Source organism: Lipotes vexillifer, unplaced genomic scaffold (assembly GCF_000442215.2).
Source record: "Lipotes vexillifer unplaced genomic scaffold, Lipotes_vexillifer_v1.1 scaffold312, whole genome shotgun sequence".
Lineage (NCBI taxonomy): Eukaryota > Metazoa > Chordata > Mammalia > Artiodactyla > Lipotidae > Lipotes > Lipotes vexillifer.
The window spans coordinates 1,608,862-1,626,043 of record NW_006789251.1 but is presented as its reverse complement, the minus strand read 5'-3'; the positions used below and the strand labels follow the sequence as shown (position 1 = coordinate 1,626,043).

General features: G+C 41.2%; 1 pseudogene; it reads left to right on the top strand.

Annotated features, from left to right (window-relative positions):
- Positions 1 to 15,229: 15,229 nt before the first annotated feature.
- On the top strand, positions 15,230 to 15,524 carry LOC103075752 (10 kDa heat shock protein, mitochondrial pseudogene; annotated as a pseudogene).
- The last annotated feature ends 1,658 nt before the right edge of the window (positions 15,525 to 17,182 follow it).

Below are 17,182 nucleotides of genomic sequence, written 5' to 3'. Positions count from 1 at the left end.
GGGAAAGAGAGGGCAAAGTGAGAGCCTGATTTCCCCTGCCTTTCAGGCTTCTACTTGGGAGGCGCTCTTCTGTCGTACCTCACCCAGAACCCTGAGAGAACTGGCAAGGCTAGATCTCTGGGAAGTAACTAAGAACAAAGAAGAGGGGTGGAAGGGTCTCATCAACCAGTGCACAGATCTCAACAGCTGGCTTGCAACCCCCAGTAGCAGACCACACTTGATCTGACCACACAGCCTAATTTGCTGCCATGTGATTGGCTAGGAGCCTCCTGAAAGGAATCCTCTGCTTCATAGCCAGGGATGGCAGGCAAAACACTGTGGTGTACAAAATGGGGTTAGGACTCTAGTGCATTTGCTAAACAGCTATTTCCCAGACTTTCTCAACCTTCTGAGTCTGGACTAGAGGCTCATCCTCCAAGAGCTCTCATAGTACCTTGTGCTTCCTGCTGTTATAGTGCTTACCATGCCATGTAATCTTTGTTCATTGGTCCGTGTGCCATTAGAGCAAAGCTCCTGAGAGCCTGGAGGTGTTCTTCATCTACACATAAAGGAGTTCACCTACATATAAAGATGCATGAACCAGCCTGTTGGAGTTTCCTCACAAATATCTCACAAGAGCCCAATGTAGAGAGTGGTGATGATGGTCATTTTTCATGTAACTATTGAACCATTCACCATTCCCCTTCTGAATGGCAACCTTCGGGCAAGTTGCTGTTTTCTCATCCCCACCCTCACTGGCTCTCATGACTTAGCAGCCTGGTGGAGAATAACCGTTTAATTAATTTTGAGCCTGACTTCAGGTTCCCTCGCCACCCAGCCCTGAATTGGAAGTACCCAACAAAATGTGCATGCCTGGAGCCCAAATTACATTTTTTCAAGCAACAAGACAAGACTCTTACCCCCACTTAGCTAAAATTACTTCCATTTCAGGGAGGAGAAGAGATCCCTTATAACATGCAGAGACACACAGTTGAGGGGCCCCACAGCAGACTTGGTGTCTGGTGACCATCCCCACCCCTCACCCCAACTCCCACTTTTTAAGCAGCTCTGTCCCCAGTGTAAAAAAAAAAAAAGTAAATGATTCAAGGAGCCGGTCATTCTCTTTCTTTCCTTCTTTCTTTCTTTCCTTCTTTCTTTCTTCCTTCCTTCCTTCCTTCCTTCCTTCCTTCCTTCCTTGGGTCTTCGTTGCTGCGCATGGGGCTTTCTGTAGTTGCAGCGAGCTGGGGCTACTCTTTGTTGCGGTGTGCGGGCCTCTCATTGCAGTGGCTTCTCTTATTGCAGAGCATGGGCTCTAGGCGCGTGGGCTTCAGTAGTTGTGGCACGTGGGCTCAGTAGTTGTGGCCCGCAGGCTCTAGAGCACAGGCTCAGTAGTTGTGGCACACGGACTTAGTTGCTCCACAGCATGTGGGATCTTCCCGGACCAGGGCTTGAACCCGTGTCCCCTGAATTGATAGGCGGATTCTTAACCATCTGAGCCACCAGGGAAGCCCCCGATCATTCTTAAGGCCTGAAATTACTGGCACCTAATGATTAACTCCAGGATGATTGTTATTAACCTCATCTGCTCTGGAAGGAATTCTTTAGAAAAAGAAGACTACGGAACTAAGAATTGCATAGAGCTTAACTTTTGTGTCTCAGGATTCCAGAAGAAACCTCTGATGGAGCTGATGACATAACAATGCCTTTGACTGGACTCCAGAAACTTAACATGAATTAGGATAGGCTTTTATACCTTGGCTTACCATGCTACTCCCACAGAGACTGGGCTTCTTCTGGAGAGACAGAAAACCTAGTCAGGGCCAGACTGCCTACCAAGCCCTAAGCTACCTAGTAAATTTGTTAGAAGATGTCATTACTCCTCTTTAACTGAAATTTTTTGAAGTATAAAATATGTATAAAAAGTGCACAAATCATACCAGTGCAACTCTATGTATTTTCACAGTGAACACACCAACATCGTAAAACAGAACCAAAACTCCAGAAGCTCTCTCCCCCGCCTCGAAGAGCATCCATAGTCCTGACTTCTAACTCTGTAGATTAGTTTTACCTGTTTTTAAACACCATATACATGGAATCATGCAGAATGTCTTCTTTTTTTTAAACTCTGGTTTCTTTCTCTCAACATTATATTTGAGATTCGTTGATGTTGATGCAGGTAGCAGTATTTCATACTTCTCACTGCAAATATATTATTATATATGTATATATATTGTAAGTATATAACCCAATTTATTAATTGTATTCATTAATATTACTTCTGATAAACATTTGGGTTATTTTCAGTTTGGGCTATTTTAAATAATGCCTCTATGAACATTTCTGTACATGTCTTTTGGTAAACATATGATCTCTTAGGAATGGAATTGCTGGGTCTGAGGCTATCTGTGTTCACTTTTAGCACATACCACCAGTTGTCCAAAGGGGTTGTGTCAATTTATACTCTTACCAGCAGTGTAAGAGAGTTCAAGCTGCTTAACATCTTCAGCAGCAGTTGGTATTATTTCTTTTTTTTCATTTTAGCCATTTTAATGAGCAGATGGTAGTATCTTGTTGTAGTTGCAATTTGCATTTCTGTGATGACTGTAGGAGTTGAGCACTCTGCATATGTTTACTGGTTATTTGGATATCCTCTTTTGTAAATTACCTGTTCAAGTTTTTGCTCAGTTTTGTACTGAACTTAAAAAATACTAGTTGTCTTTTACTTATCAATTTATACGAGTTCTTTATATTTTCTGGGTAAGATTCCTGTGTTGGAGATAAACACAAATAGCAAGGATCTTCCACTCTGTGCTTTGCCTTTTTATTCTCTTAATAGTGCCTTTGATCATTGGAAGTTCTTAATTTTAGTGTGATCCTATTTATCTATTTTTTTCTTTTATAGTTAGAGCTTTTTCCGAGAAGGTGTCTTTTGAATAGCAAGTCCTTTTTGGTGCAACTCTTCACCCATCTGGGAGAAATTTTTGTTTGGCTCCTGCCAAGTGTTAACACTTGGTTAACACCAAGTGTTAGTCAGCCATACCTTGTCACCCAGGTGTTCCTTGCTTCATTGGCTTGACTTTTTTCTCCTGACATTTTTGCTCTGGTAATGTTTGACTTTGTGTTCCTGCTTAAGCCTGCTGACTAAACCTCATCTGATCCTCAGGTTGGATTTCTTAGTCTCAGTTACAATCTGACTGACCAAACTTGCCAATTACTCTAATTAGCTAGTCTCAATATCCCTCCATCTAATTTTATCCTCAGCCTCTCTCCTGGTTATGGATTTGCAACAACTGTTGGCCCAGTTGTCCTAACCTCCGTCTGGTAGGGAATGTTCCCAGTTCTTCTTTAGAATATGTCCTGGCTAACCCTTCTTTTTTTTTTTTCACTTTGGGATGTCAAAGTTAGGTGAATTTAGAGGATTGGAGGCCCTGCCAAAGACTTTTCGGAACTGAATTAGTAGATTTCAATGTAGATGATTTCTGGCTGAGAGAATGTGATAAGGGGTCTCCTAGAAGACCTCAAGAACACACCTTTGGTCAAAGCAATAGCATCACCTTCATGTATTCAGGGAAGCATTATTGCTATTTTTACTTGGGCACACATTATTACCAGGTATAGTGCTAAAGAGAAGGAAATAAGAAGAAAAAACAGAACACAAAACCAAAAGGGAGAAAAATAAAGGAGAAATGCCTATAACTGTTCTTGGAATGCTAAAGACAATTTTAGTGAACTTTAGTAAGTCTTCATCCTTTTTTTTTTAATAGATCTTTATTGGAGTATCATTGCTTCACAATACTGTGTTAGTTTCTGTTGTACACTGGAGTGAATCAGCCATATGCATACTCATGTCCCCATATTCCCTCCCTCTTGAGCCTCTTGAGCCTCCCTCCCATCCTCTGCATCCCAACCCTCTAGGTCATCACAAAGCACGGAGCTAATCTCCCTGTGTGATGCTGCTGCTTCCCACTAGCTATCTATTTTACATTTGGTAGTGTATACATGTCGATGCTACTCTCACTTTGCCCCAGCTTCCCCCTCCTACCTCATGTCCTCAAGTCCATTCCCTATGTCTACATCTTTATCCCTGCCCTGCAACTAGGTTCATCACTACATTTTTTTTTTTTAGATTCCATATATATGTGTTAGAATATTTTTTTTCTCTTTCTGACTTACTTCACCCTGTATGACAGACTGACCAGCGTGAGGGTGATACCTCATTGTAGTTTTGATTTGCATTTCTCTAATAAATAGTGATGTTGAGCATCTTTCATGTGCCTCTTGCCCATCTATATGTCTTCCTTGGTGAAATGTCTATTTAGGTCTTCTGCCTATTTTTTAATTGGATTGTTTGTTTTTTTGATATTGAGCTCCATGCGCTGTTTGTATAGTTTGGAGATTAATCCTTTGTCTGCTGTTTTATTTGCAAATATTTCTCTCATTCTGAGGGTTGTCTTTTTGTCTTGTTTATGGTTTCCTTTGCTGTGCAAAAGCTTTTAAGTCCCATTTGTTTATTTTTGTTTTTATTTCCGTTACTCTAGGAGGTGGGTCAAAAAAGATCTTGCTGTGGTTTATGTCAAAGAGTTTTATAGTGTCTGGTCTTACATTCAGGTTTTTTTTTTTTTTTTTTTTTTTCTTTCCACGGGCCTCTCACTGTTGTGGCCTCTCCCGTTGCAGAGCACAGGCTCCAGATGCGCAGGCTCAGCAGCCATGGCTCACGGGCCCAGCCGCTCCGTGGCATGTGGGATCTTCCGGGACCCGGGGCACGAACCCGTGTCCCCTGCATCGGCAGGCGGACTCTCAACCACTGCGCCACCAGGGAAGCCCACATTTAGGTTTTTAATCCAGTTGGAGTTTATTTTTGTGTATGGTGTCAGGTAGTGTCCTAATCTCATTCTTTTACATGGAGCTGTCCAGTTTTCCCAGCACCACCTGTTGAAGAGGCTGTCCTTTCTCCATTGCATGTTCTTGCCTCCCTGGTTGTAAATTAGGTGACCATATGTGTGTGGGTTTATCTCTGGGCATTCCATCCTGTACCACTGATCTATATTTCTGTTTTTGTGCCAGTACCCTATTGTCTTGATTACTGTAGCTTTGAAGTCAGGGAGCGTGATTCCTCCAACTCCGTTATTCTTTCTCAAGATTGTTTTGGCTATTCAGGGTCTTTTGTGTTTGTAAAATGAATATGAATTGTAAATTTTTTTGTTTAATTCTGTGAAGATTACCATTGGTAGTTTGATAGGGATTGCATTGAATCTGTAGATTGCTTTGGGTAATGTATTCATTTTCATAATATCGATTCTTCCAATCCAAGAACATGGTATATGTCTCCATCTGTTTATATCATCTTTGATTTCTTTCATCAGTGTTTTATAGTTTTCTGAGTACAAGTCTTTCGCCTCCTTAGGCAGGTTTATTCCTAGGTATTTTATTCATTTTGTTGCAATGGTAAATGGGATTGTTTCCTTAATTTCTCTTTCTGATTTTTTGTTGTTGGTGTATAGGAATGCCAGAAATTTCTGTGCATTAATTTTGTATCCTGCAACCTTACTAAGTTAATTGATTAGCTCTAGTAGTTTTCTGGTGGCCTCTTTAGGATTCTCTATGTGTAGTATCATGCCATCTGCAAACAGTGACAGTTTTACTTCTTCTTTTCCAATTTGGATTCCTTTTATTTCTTTTTCTTCTCTGATTGCTGTGGCTAGGACTTCCAAAACTTCTTGAATAAGAGTGGTGAGAGTGGACATTCTTGTCTTGTTCCTGATCTTAGTGGAAAGGCTTTCAGTTTTTCACCATTGAGTATGATGCTTGTTGTGGGTTTGTCATATATGGCATTTATCATGTTGAGGTAGGTTCCCTCTATGTCCATTTTCTGGAGAGTTTTTATCATAAATGGGTGTTGAATTTTGTCAAAAGTTTTTTCTGCATCTATTGAGATGATCATATGGGTTTAATTCCTTAATTTGTTAATGTGGTGTATCACATTGATTTGCCTACCTTGAAGAATCCTTGTATCCCTGGGATAAATCCCACTTGATCATGGTATATGATCCTTTTAATGTGTTGTTCGATTCTGTTTGCTAGTATTTTGTTCAGGACTTTTGTATCTACGTTCATCAGTGATATTGGTCTATAATTTTCTTTTTTTGTGATATCTTTTTCTGGTTTTGGTATCAGGGTGATGGTGGCTTTGCAGAATGAATTTGGGAGTGTTTCTCCCTCTACAGTTGTTTGGAAGAGTTTGAGAAGGATCAGTGTTAGCTCTTCTCTACATGTTTGATAGAATTCGCCTGTGAAGCCATCTGGTCCTGGACTTTTGTTTGTTGGAAGATTTTTCATTACGGTTTCAATTTCATTACTTGTGATAGGTCTGTTTATATTTTCTAATTCTTCCTGGTTCAGTCTTGGAAAATTGTACCTTTCCAAGAATTGGTCCATTTCTTCGTGGTTGTCCATTTTATTGGCATATAGTTATTTGTAGTAGTCTCCTATAATCTTTTGTATTTCTGCGGTGTCAGTTGTGATTTCTCCTTTTTCATTTCTAATTTTATTGATTTGCATCCTCTCCTCTTTTTCTTAATGAGTTTGGCTAAGAGTTTACCAATTTTGTTTATCTTCTCAAAGAACGAGCTTTTAGTTTTATTGATCTTTGCTATTGTTTTCTTCATTTCTATTTCATTTATTTCTGCTCTGATTTTTATGATTTCTTTCCTTCTACTGACTTTGGGTTTTTTGTTCTTCTTTCTCTAGTTGTTTTAAGTGTAGGGTTAGATTCTGTATTTGAGATTTTTCTTGTTTCTTGAGGTGAGATCGAATTGCTATAAACTTCCCTCTTGGAACTGCTTTTGCTGCGTCCCATAGGTTTTGGGTCGTCGTGTTTTCGTTGTCATTTGTGTCTAAGTATTTTTTCTTTTTTCTTTGATTTCTTCAGTGATCTCTTGGTTATTTAGTAGTGCACTGTTTAGCCTCCATGTATCTGTGTTTTTTACAGTTTTTTTTTTCCTGTAATTGATTTCCAATCTCATAGCATTGTGGTCAGAAAAGATGCTTGATACAATTTCAATTTTCTTAAGTTTTCTGAGGCTTCATTTGTGACCCAAGATGTGATCTATCCTGGAGAATGTTCCATGTGCACTTGAGAAGAAAGTGTATTCTGTCACTTTTGGGTGGAATGTTCTATAAATATCAATTAAATCTATCTGGTTTATTGTGTCATTTAAAGTTTGTGTTTCCTTACTTATTTTCGGTTTGGATGATCTGTCTATTGGTGTAAGTGGCATGTTAAAAGTCTGCTACTATTATTGTGTTACTGTTGATTTGTCCTTTCATGGTTGTTAGCATTTGCCTTATGTATTGAGGTGCTCCTACATGGGTGCATAAACATTTATAATTGTTATATCTTCTGGATTGATCCTTTGATCATTAGGTAGTGTCCCTCCTTATCTCTTGTAACAGTCTTTATTTTAAAGTCTATTTTATTGGATACGAGTATTGCTATCCCAGCTTTCTTTTAATTTCCATTTGCATGGAATATCTTTTTCCATCCCTTCACCTTCAGTCTGTATGTGTCCCTAGGTCTGAAGTTGGTCTCTTGTAGACAGCATATATATGGGTCTTGTTTTTGTATCCATTCAGCCAGTCTCTGTCTTTTGGTTGGGGCGTTTAATCCACTTACATTCAAGGTTATTATCCATAGGTATGTTCCTATTACCATTTTCTTAATTGTTTTGGGTTTGTTTTTCTAGGTCTTTTTCTCCTCTTGTGTTTCCCGTCTGGAGAAGTTTCTTTAGCATTTGTTGGAAAGATGGTTTGGTGGTGCTGACTTCTCTTAGCTTTTGCTTGTCTGTAAAGGTTTTAATTTCTCCATTGAATCTGAATGAGATCCCTGCTGGGTACAGTAATCTTGGTTGTAGGTTTTTCTCTTTCATCACTTTAAGTATATCCTGCCACTCCCTTCTGGCCTGCAGAGTTTCTGATGAAAAATCAGCTGATAACCTCATGGGGATTCCTTTGTATGTTATTTTTTGTTTTTCCCTTGCTGCTTTTAATATTTTTTCTTTGAATTTAATTTTTGTTAGTTTGATAAATATATGTCTTTGTGTGTTTTTCCTTGGGTTTATCTTGCATGGGACTCTCTGTGCTTCCTGGACTTGGGTGACTATTTCCTTTCCCATGTTAGGGAAGTTTGCAACTATAATCTCTTCAAATATTTCCTCAGACCCTTTCTTTTTCTCTTCTTCTTCTAGGACCCCTATAATTTGAATGTTGGTGTGTTTAGTGTTGTCCCAGAGGTCTCTGAGATTGTCTTCAATTCTTTTCATTCTTTTTTCTTTATCCTGCTCCTTGGCATTTATTTCCACCATTTTGTCTTCCAGCTCACTTATTCGTTTTTCTGCCTCAGTTATTCTGTTATTGATTGCTTCTAGTGAAGTTTTCATTTCAGTTATTCTGTTGTTCATCTCTGTTTGTTTGTTCTTTAGTTCTTCTAGATCTTTGTTAAACATTTTTTGTATTTTCTCAATCCATGCCTCCATTCTATTTCCAAGATTCTGGATCATCTTTACTATCATTATTCTGAATTCTTTTTCAGGTAGATTGCCTATTTCCTCTCCATTTATTTGGTCTTGTAGGTTTTTACTTTGCTCCTTCATCTGTGACATATTTTTTTGCCATCTCATTTTTTTTTTTTTTAATGATTGGGATTGTGTTCCTGTCTTACTGCTTGTTTGGTCTGAGGCTTCCAACACTGGAGTTTGTAGGCTGTTGGGTAGAGCTGGCTCTTGGTGCTGAGATGTGGACCTCTGTGAGAACTCACTCTGATAAATATTCCCTGTGGTCTGAGGTTCTCTGTTAGTCCAGTGGCTCTGATACAGAGCCCCCAGCACAGTAGCTTTGGCTCAACCCCCTGCTTGTGAACCAAGATCTCACAAGCCATGTGGGGTGACAAAAAGAAAAAAAGAGAACAATAACAAAGGAAAAAATAAAATTAGACAAGGACACTAACAGATATGTTAGAAAGAATATAAAAATAAAAATATAGATGAATCAACAACCTGAAGGTACAACAGTACCACAATAGTGAAAAGAAGATGGGGGGAAAGGCCTTGGCTGTGGAGGGCAGGGCCTAAGCAAGGATGAGGTTTGGGCTGTGGGTGGGGCCAATGCTTAAGACCCACAGGACTGCAAAAGGTCCTGGGGGCCGTGGGGGGTGGGGCTTAGGCTCAAGGAACAGAAGGGGCCCAGGCGTGCCCCCCACCCCTGGTCGCCCGGCCGGCTTCCTGAGCTCATGTGGGCGGGGCAAACGCCCTCCTCTCCTCTCCTGCTACTCTGGTCTGGAGGGCTCCTCTCACCTGCCTCTCCTGAGCTCCCCTCAGCCTCCTTCCTATGCCCCCAGGACCCATGTGTGTGTGTGCGCGCGCGCGCGCGCGCGCGTGCGTGACCTTGGAGGGCGAGGCGACTGGCCTGGGAGCTCAGCAGGCTCCCCGTGCCAGAGTGGGCGGAGCAATCGCCCGCCTCTTCTCTCCCGCTCCTCCCAGTTGGCTCCTCCCTCCTGCCTCCCCTGATCTCCCTGGCCTCCCTCCTACTCCTCCAAGGACCCACAAGGCCTGGAGGGGGCTTCGGAGGGCAGGGCACCAGCCTGGGAGCTCAGCAGGCTCCCCGTGCCAGAGTGGGCGGAGCAATCGCCCGCCTCTTCTCTCCCGCTCCTCCCGGAGAGCCCCTCCCGCCTGCCTCTCCTGAACTCCCCGTGGCCTCCTTCCTATGCCCCCAGGACCAATGCGACCAGGGGGAGGGGGAGCCTTGGAGGGCAGGCCACCGGCCTGGGAGCTCAGCAGGCTCCCTGGGCCCGAGTCGTCGGGGCAAACTTCCTCCGCGCCTCTCCTCTCCTCCCAGGGGGCCCCGCCTGCCTTCCTCTCGCGATCTCCCTGGCCTCAGGGGCGCTGATCCCGTCTGGCCTCCACTTCGCCCCCCTGTGTCCCCCCACGTCCTACCGGCTCACTTGGGGGTTCCTCCCGTCTCCTTGGGTGTCAGGGTCCCCCACCAGCGGCCAGCAGGTGCCCTAGTGGTGGGGAGACGCGAACTCAGTGTCTTCCCACAGCGCCATCGTCTGCATCCTTTTTCTATTGCACACTGATCATTCTGTTCATTATTTAGGTCAATGCACTAGAACACAAATTTGAATGCTTTTATGTGGTAGGTATTTTCCATGAAATTAGGTCCAGGTTGAATTCTATTCATAAGAGAAAATTAAAGTACTTATGTTGGGTAAGTAAATTCCGAGTAATAATAACTGACATTGATGGGATTTCTACGTGCTAGGCACTGTTCTTCACATATCTTAACATATTTAATCCTCACAAAACTCCATGAGGTCAAGTGTATTATTTTCACCATTTTAGAGATGAGAAAATGAGGCATGGAGAAACTTGCAGAAGGTAATTCATGGAGCAAGGGCCAGAGCCAGGATTTGATGCAGGACATCTGGCTTTAGCAACGGCACTCTTAACCACTATGTCTCTAAAATTAGTGTAATCTCTGAACTTTAGAAGTTAAGAAAGCAGTAGGAAAGGAACTTCTAAGTTCCTTTTAAGTGATCTGAATATCACAGGAGAAGAGTCATAACTAAAATTTATCAAGCAGGCACCATTTGTCAGGTACTGTGCTAAGCAATTCATATGTATGCTCTCTGAATTGTTTTTTCCTCAGGTCCTGCTTATCTGTCAGGTCAGGTTTTTTTGTTTTTTCCCTTAAAATTTTATTTTACAATTTTCAAAGGTTACACTACACTTATAGTTATTACAAAATATTGGTCATATTCCCTGTGTTGTACAATGTATCCTAGCAGCCTATCTTACACCCAGTAGTTTGTACCTCCCACTTCCTCACTCTTATATTGCCCCTCCCCCAACTGGTAACCACTAGTTTGCTCTCTATATCTGTGATACGCTCTTTTAACTTTGAAAACGACACTGTGAAATAAGTACTATTCTTCCTAGGTTAAAGAGGAAGACACAGGCTTATAGAGATTTAGCAGCTGCTTTCTATAAGGTTACACAATAAGTAGAATGTCTGACTAAAGACTGTGCATTCTGTGTTACCACTAGTGTACACCACCTCCCAAGATGAGAAAGTTTCTCAAATGAACTCCTTGGTATAAAGTCAAGAATATAATTTGATATGTTGCTCTGGCTGGCTAAGCCTAACAGAGAGGTAGGTGAAGAGGTGGAGGGAAAGACTTTGATCTGATGGGCCCCATCTGAAAGATGAGATACATATTTATTGAGTGAATGAACATTATAAATAACCTGATGGTGCAGCTGATTATAGTGGAGATAGGAAAAGCTTTCTACAGGGTTCTCAAGCTGGATTTCCAGTTTGGTGAACTGTGTGGAGGGGAAAAAATAGATTTCCATGGTTAAGCACTTTGAGAAATTATCCCATTCTAAAATAATTATAATGCCTATAAGAAGTTGGACTAATATTAAAAATATTCTCTTTAGTTTTTTTTTTTTTTTTTGGTACACAGGCCTCTCACTGCTGTGGCCTCTCCCGCCGTGGAGCACAGGCTCCGGACACGGAGGCTCAGCGGCCATGGCTCACGGGCCCAGCCGCCCCGTGGCATGCGGGATCCTCCCGGACCGGGGCACGAACCCGCATCCCCTGCCTCGGCAGGCAGACTCTCAACCACTGCGCCACCAGGGAAGCCCATGAATTTTCTTTTAAACCTCACTCATCGACCTTGTTTTTTAAATTTCTTTCCTTTGCCTGTCTTTTGGTGTAACAAGATGTTAGTTGGGATTATCGTGGAATTCCAGGTAGAACTCCAAAGACAAAAGATGTTACCTTCACACTGTAAAGAGAGGAACTAGGCTGTCTAAATGGGACTTAATTAAAGATAACCACTAGTCCAGAGAACTTCACTCCCAACAGCCCAAGAAATTAAAAATTTTAAAGGAAATTCATAGAAGGGAATTCAAAAGGTTAGAGTGCTTTTTCTACTCCTCTCTGTATGAGGAAAGCGGTGCTTCTCTTCCCCAAGCCAATTCAGACTCTATTTGAATAGATAAAGGATTATTGTTTTCTCACATAGCAGTAAGTCTGAGAGAGCTGATACCTTCAGTTATCTGCTATTTTCTTGACCCTTCTCCCATGGTCACAGGGCATGCCCCAGCTCAAGGCAGAAAAAAAGGGGAAGGGCCCGTCTCAAGGGCATAGTCACTTTAATAAGAGAAGCCACATTGCTTTCATCCTTCTGTTTGTCTATTCTTTTACCAACACAACACTGTCTTCATTACTGTAGATGTACAGTAAGTTTTAAGACTGAGTAGCATCAGTCCTTCAACTTTGTTCTTCATTTAGTTTTCAGAAGCATGTCAAACAGATTTCTTCATTTTCATTGGCTCATATTCTAACACATGGCCAACCGCTTGCTGAGAGGCTGGAAAAAAACATATTTAATGTTTTAACTCAACATGCAGAGTTGGATATACCTTTTTGGTTAGCCATCTGATGGTATCCGCAGTTCCTGACAACTGCAGGTGTCAGGAAACCTTGCTATGCAGAGGTCCATGGCATCATTGTGGAGCCCGCAAATGTACCCCATGAATGAGTCAGCACTGGGAGCCTGCTATAAAGAAGAATATCGATAGCAAAAAGAAAAACAAAAACCATAACAAACCCCTGTGAACTAGAAGGCCTTTTGTTCCTTTTCTATAATTCTCCTACCTACTACCTTGACCCTGGAGGACACAGATGGTGGAAGGGGCAGAAGAGGAGGAAAGGTTGAAAGACCACCCCATGCCTCTTTCCCCCACTGCAAGGCTCTGAGCCAGGCAGACCTGAGCTGATGGAGTGGGAAGAGCTCTGAATTAGATGCAACACTGACATTTTAATTGGATTGGACTCTTAATATTTTAGTATCTTAAATGATGAGGAAGTAATGGGATCTGCTGAGATAAAGTTAAAGGATGGGAAGGGGAGATCTGACATAGGATCATAGTTGGGGGCTTTGTCTGGTGGATGTTAGATCCACTTCCTGACTGTGCCCCACTGATTTCAGCCTCTTCAACAAACTGGTTATGCTGGAAACTACAAACTCCTTTAATCCTAGCTGTTGACCCACAGTCCTTACTCCTAATAGGTCTTTCTGGCTCTCATCCAGTAGCCTTTTCATTGCTGTGGGGATGCTGGATCTGTCAGTAAAAGGCAACTTTAGGAGAACATTATGGGTTGTGTGGGACCAGAGAAAGCCCAGTAGGGAGACTGTAACAGGATAATAACAAATCCTGGTCTGTCACTGCCTGCCTTTGTGATCTCTCTCTAGCTCTGTGTTTCCTACTCTGAAATAAATGGTCTAAAGAAAATAATTGTAATAGATACTTCTTGTGATGGCTGCGTGGCTCCCTCCATTCTCAGACATTGCCTCTGATACCTAGGGATGCGACCTAGCATCCCTCCAGAGCTGATTAACAAGAAGAGGACATCTGTCCCAGGCCAGGGCAGGCTCTTTCCTGGCAGTACCGAATAGGGGGACACAGAGACTGAACAATATTAACATTGACTATCATTAGTAGCTGAGGGTATCCCACATCTACCTACTGCTGCTGGCCTCAGAAATGCCCAACTTCTTGCTCTTTTTGGGGATTGATGGCTGATTCCCTGGTAGCCTTTCAGTAAATCCGTCACTTTGCTTAAGCTGCCCTGAACTGTTTTATATGACTTGCAATCCATGTTACTTTTTTTAAAGGGTCCATTCAACTTCGCAAATTCTTTTATTCTTTGATTTAATGGTACCTGTTACTCTTGAACAGAGATGACTTATAACTCTGAGTGCTAGTAACCATAGACACCTGGCAACTATGGCACCAGTGGGTGACTGCAGTTTTGGAAGCCTTTATACTGATGAACACTAGAGATATTCCTTTTCATAACATCAGATATTTTAAGTAGGTAAATTTGTACTTGTTGCACATGGAGAATATTTTTAGTTTAATAGTTCATATTAGAGGTATAAGTGATGTTTACAGAAAAAGATTTTAGTTTCAAGTGCAAGTAATAAGTGAGCCAAGTTATATTTTTCAAGTCACCATATCAGTGTGTATTATTAGATACACAGAGTCTAAAGAGTTGAGTTTATAATTGGATTGGCTTATCACTTAAATCTCATGTGCCAGGATCTCACTGTACTGATTGAATTCAGGACAATTTGTGCTCTTTAGTTAATCTTCCTTGATAATGCTGACCATTAAAAAAATAGAAATTAAATTTAACGTTTTGTCTTAAACGTCATATTTTACTACACTATAACTGGAAAGGGCATAGTTATCAAATCCCTATGAAAGTAACTTCAGAATGAAAATCCCTAACCAGAATACTAAAGTTTAGAAGTGTAATTGGCTTCTCTAATATGAAACTTCCTCATCATGGACTCTTCATGGTTTTTAAAACGTTTTTGACTTCCCAAAGTGAAAGGCATGCCAATCAGTGGATAGAAAGTAGTATTGCAGAGAAGAAATAGCTAGGATTACCTTTGTGGTACTGGGTCTTGGGATGTTGCCAACTTGATCCGGGGGATGGATGATCAAGCTGAGAAGGGTTATGCAGAATTCACTTGATGATTAATATTAGATGCATAACCATAATGTTTGTACAAATAGAGGAACATGCTGCCAAAAAATTTATTCATTTATAAAGTAGTTCTGAACTAGGGGCGATTTCCCCCCCACCCCAGACAAAACTGTCTAGAGACATTTTTGGTTGTCACAGTTGGTGTGTGCGCACGTGCTACCGGCATCTAGTGGGTAGAGGCCAGGGATGCTGTTAAACATCCCATAACACACCCCAGAAGACAGCTAAGAATTGTTCAGCCCAAAATGTCAATAGCATTGAGGTTGAAAAACCTGGTTTATAACAATTAGTTTCACATGTTTTTGTACTCAAAATGCTTCAAATATGTTTAGTCAAAATTCTTTTCCATTTCCGGAAGGGGGGCTAAGGGTAAGTATTTTCACCTCGGCCCGCGGCCTAGAAAAGCCTAGAAAAACCTCCTCTTTTCTTCCGCCTACCGGTCCTCGAGTCAGTGCCCTCCCTGCGCAGAGCCCAGAAAATGAACCGTGGCGCGCGCTGGTGCGGCCGCCCCCGGCGAGGGCGCTGGGAGGTCTTTTCTCGAGTTCACGTGGCCGGAGGGTCAGACTCCGGATCTCCCTTTTGCGGCGGCGGCCAAAGAGCAAGAGTACGAACTGTGGCAACCGGGGTCATGGCAGGACAGGCATTTAGAAAGTTTCTTCCCGTATTTGACCGAGTATTAGTTGAAAGAAGTGCAGCCGAAACTGTAACCAAAGGAGGCATTATGCTTCCAGAAAAATCACAAGGAAAAGTATTGCAAGCAACGGTAGTAGCTGTTAGATCAGGCTCTAAAGGAAAGGGTGGAGAGATTCAACCAGATAGTGAAAGTTCTTCTCCCAGAATATGGAGGCACCAAAGTAATTCTAGACGACAAGGATTATTTCTTACTTAGAGATGGTGACATTCTTGGAAACTACGTCGACTAAAATAAGTCACTATTGAAATGGCATCACGTGAAGCTGCCACTGAAGTTCTGAAATCTTTCATCATGTAAATAATTTCCCTGTTTCTTTTATAATAAAGTAATGATATCCAAACGAAAAACAAAAAAAACAAAAAAACCCCTCTTTTCCAGATATTCATACAGTTAGACCACTTTTTGCTTTCTAGTAGATAAGCAGTACTTTATAATTTGATTTGTTTTATCTGCAATAATTATGTAACTTTGTAAACCGCTCCCAAAAGTCAGGGCAGGTTTTAATTTTCGCACATAATTTCCCCAAATCTTGCCTCTCCCTGTTATCAATTCAAAGCCTTCCCTCATTTTATTGCCCAGTTGCTTCTGTTTGGCCCATTTCATTAGACTAAATAACTGAAGCACTGACCAGAAGCAAATATAGTGAGCACAGTTAACGTTTAGATAGAACTTGTCTTTTTGTGAGGTGATATCATTTCCCTTAGATTAAAATAAAAGTATTCTTTAGGCTCTAGGCAGATGGGGATCCAGCTTATTTTCACAGTTTGGAAATGAAACAAATTTCAGATTACTCGTAGAGTCTGAGATGATTAATTCTCTTCTGCTGGAATTAATATGTTTAGGGAAAGCAAAATATTTGATTTATCTTTTTTTAAAAAAATTCTGATGCTTTTCACTACTGCCATATTGGTGTTAATAATGAACTTAATTATACCCCAGAATGATACTGGCATAGACATATGATTTAGAGATGTTATAGTATTTTTTTTTAAGTTCAAGGACAAAACACATATTTTGTGGAGTCTAATTAAAGACTTTTAAAACTGTAAAATCTTTTGGGAAATAACATCCAAGTTCTGCCCCTAAATTCACAAAGCTAAAGAAATGTATAAAAATTATGAAAGAACAAACTGAAGCATCAAAGTATAAGTATTCACAGCAGTTGCTTTTTTTTCTTTAGTTTGGCTAGAGGTCTAAAAGCCTTTCTCTAATAAGAGGTGCTTGCTTAGAAAACCACATATGAAAAGTATCTTAGCAACCCTATTCTTTCTTGATAAGTAGTGAAATGTAGAGATTTACTACAATTTTCCCCACATTTTGAACACTTAGTGTTTAGGGCAGGGCCTCTGACATCCAGCAAAATGCCTGGTACGGAGCAAAAAGCACTTGTTTAACGAATTAAAACGAAAAGACAAATATTCAGATAAAAAAAAATCAATGCAAGTCTGCAGTTCTTACTCCCATGAGGCTCTTACTTATCTAGCAGCTTATTATGTTATTTCCAGTTTCCTGGTGTCTGCATGATCTGTTGACACGTCAAATAAAAAATATGCCAAACTAAACTTGTTTTTTTCTATCCAAGTCTGCTCCTCATTCTTGTTTCCTATTTCTCTGAATGTAACCATAATTCTGCTACTCACCCATTCCCCACATCCTTTTTTGACAGGTTGAGGTGACACCCAGCCTGTTCTGGTTCTACTGCATCTTTCCCCATCCAGTTCCCTGCTCCTAGTGTCCTCAGCCTCCACTACATTTTGTTTGGAACTGTGAATATCCTCCATTTTCGCCTGTCTTTATTCTCTTTTTACCAAACTTTCCTAATCTTGTTGCTTGATTGCAACCCTCCCTCCCACCTCACCACCCCCACCCCCCCCACCCCCGCAAAAA